The sequence below is a fragment of the Mastomys coucha genome, unplaced genomic scaffold (genome assembly GCF_008632895.1).
Source record: "Mastomys coucha isolate ucsf_1 unplaced genomic scaffold, UCSF_Mcou_1 pScaffold9, whole genome shotgun sequence".
In the NCBI taxonomy this organism is placed as follows: domain Eukaryota; kingdom Metazoa; phylum Chordata; class Mammalia; order Rodentia; family Muridae; genus Mastomys; species Mastomys coucha.
This window is the reverse complement of record NW_022196915.1, coordinates 84634158-84637228: the sequence shown is the minus strand read 5'-3', so window position 1 is coordinate 84637228 and position 3071 is coordinate 84634158.

The window sequence follows — 3071 nt, the reverse complement described above, 5'->3', positions numbered from 1 at the left end:
AGTTGCCCTGTTGGAGCTGGCCAGCAGCTTCCCAGTTCTAAAAGTGACAAGGACTTCCTGTTCAAACAAGTAAGCCTTCAGCATCCCCTGGGAGAAGCAAGCTCTGTATGTTTAAACAAGAGCTGGGAAAAACCTCAGGATCAGGAAAAATTAAAGATTTCAAGATACATATAGATCTCATTTATCACACACACACAAATAAAAAAAAAAGGTATAGCATTTGCAGTGGTGGACACAAGAGGGGCTCAATACATCCCTTTGTTCTCTGGAAGAAACCAGGTCTGAACAGATGGATAAGGAAGATGGGAGAGGACAGATTTAAACGCCACCTTTCTTAGTATGGAGTGCTATGTTGGAGGACATAGTTTCATGCGAAGGTCAGATGGACCTTAATCCTGCTCTCTTCCTTGCCCCCAGTGTCCTAGACTTACCTACCTAGTCACAAGGTGGTGAGTAAGTTGTCTGTCACTGGAGCAGCGGGGACTTCCCAGGAATAGAATATGTCTGTATGTCTGTTTGTCTGTTTCTCTCTCTTCCTTTTTCATCTTGACAAGTAGACAAAACTAGCCTTCAAATTACAGCAATCCTACGTCTGCTTTGAAGCTCTGGGATTACAGGCCATATAAGCTTTTTAAGTGATTTTAAATGAATTAATCATTGAGATGAGATCTATCCCCGGCTGCTGGGCCTCCTGAAATAGGGTGACAGTTATGTGCCTCGGGGTGCCTAGCCTTTCTGTATGCTAGGCGAGCACTCTAACAACACACAGTTTTATTTTATTTTATTTTACATTATTTGATTTTATTTTTGAGACAAGGTTCCTCCACGTAGTTGAAGCTGACCTCAGACCTACAATCCCCCTGCCTTTGCTCCCCCAGTGCTGGCTTTGTAGACCTGTGCTGACATATGGGGCTTGGCTCATTCTTTTTATTTTTTTAATACATCCTGCTGAGAGCATCCTATTTCCCCCTAACTTCCTCTCAGATCCACCCACTAGGCACACACACGCACAGACAGACGTCCTTGCCTGCTTCTTTTGTGAAAGAAGACATGGACAGAAAGGCGGGGAGACTGCAGACACACTTCCTTCCCGGAGAAACAGAACAGGCATCATCGTGAGGAAGAAGGACAAATGTGAGATTCGGGACAGGACACTGGAGAAGGGCTCTTCCTAAGAGGCTGGAGAGAAAAGAGCAAGAGATCAGAAAGGGGAGAGGCACGAAGGAGGTGCACATGCAGCTAGCCATGGAAGAACTGTTTAAGCTGTGCGGCCCCTTGGTGGTCTGATAGGCAGGAGCAAATGAGTACGGGATGGGTGGCCTGTTGCTCATTTTCTTTTTCCGTCTGTTAGGGTAGATACTAACGAGAGCTGACGGTCCCCTCCTAGCCACATCCCATGCGTATTTCAGGAAAGTCAGGGCGTAGTCAAGTCAATCTTGGAAGGCAGAAACTTGGCTTTTTCCTTCTTGAGCAGGCGTCTGTCTCTACGTAGCCTTGGCTGGCCTGAACCTTGACTTGTAGACCAGGCTGGCCTCAAATTTATAGCAACCCCCGCCTCCTTCTGTCTCCACAGCTGAGATTAGAGGTTATGCTATCCCATCAACCAGAAACAGCCTTTTGACTTTGGAATAAGATGTTCTCTTACAGAGGTATTTTGTAATGAGGAGATGAATAGCTGGCCCTCCCTGCTTTCTCAGAAACATGGAAGAAAGGTGGATCTAATTGGTAATTAAAATTCATTTCCAGTGGAAATTCAGTATGAAAGTATCAGGAAGCCATTGCTGGTTATTCCCTTTCCTTCCTACTTTTGATCACAGTGTTTAGGGGAGGAGGGGTGAGAAGGCTTTGCACTGGGTGCTGTAGGCACTTTGGCTGGTGGGATACACATTTGTTTTGTTTTCCTTGGTGCTCAGGATCTAGCCTTCATGGAAGGCATACTGTATTTTGGAGGCATAGCCAATGAACGCATAAAAAGAGATAGAGGAATTCTGAGCAATGGATTCAATAAAATAAAACAAGTACTGAACAGTAAGGTTAGAGGGCCCAGAGAGATGACTCAGGGTAAAGAGCTGTGGCTGCTCCAGTAGAGGATGGGATTCTGTAGCAAGCACTTACATGGCTCCTGACACCTTCTGTAAGTCCAGTTCTGGGGATCCAACACCCTCCTCTGGCCTACATAAGCACCCCATACACATGGTACTCAGGTGTACATGCCAGCAAAATACCCACACAGAGAGAATAAAATTAAATTAATCTTGGCCAGGCTTGATGGTATACACCAGCACTGGGAAGGGAGGCAGAGGCAGGTCGATCTCTGTGAGTTCAAGGCCAGCCTGGTCTATAAAGTGAGTTCCAAGACAGCCAGAGCTACATGGCGAGATCCTGTCTAAAAAGACAAAACAAGAGAAAAATTATTTTAAAAACCCTTAGAAAACAAACAAATTTAGGGGCTGAAGAGATGGCTCAGCAGATAAGAGCACTGGCTGTTCTTCTAGAAGAGTGGGCTTCTGTTCCTAGCAAACCTGATGGCTCATTAGTCCCAGAGAATTGAACATTCTTTTGGTCTCTGGGAGCCAGAACCACATGTGTGCATAGACACACATGCAGGTCAAGCATCTAAACAAACAAAGTAATAAACATTTAAAAACTGCAAATAAAAAACAAATTGCTGAGTGGTGGGTGGTCTGTGTCGTTAATCTTAACACCTGGGAAGCAGAGGCAGGTGGATCTCTGCTAGAAGTTAGAAGCCAGTCTGGTCTACAGAATGAACTGCAGGACAGCCAGGGCTATACAGAGAAACCCTGTCTTGAAAAAAACAAAATAAATAAATAAATAAATAAAAACCTGCCGTAGTAGTTCAAGCCTCCAACTTCAGGTAGAAGCAAGAGGATGAGGAGTTCAAGGTCACCCTCAGCTACAGAGAATCTGCAGTCAGCTTGAGATTCTTTTTTTTTTTTTTTTTTAAGATTTTTATTTATTATATGTGAGTACAGTATAGCTGTCTTCAGACACACCAGAAGAAGGTATCAGATCTCATTACAGATGGTTGTGAGCCACCATGTGGTTGCTGG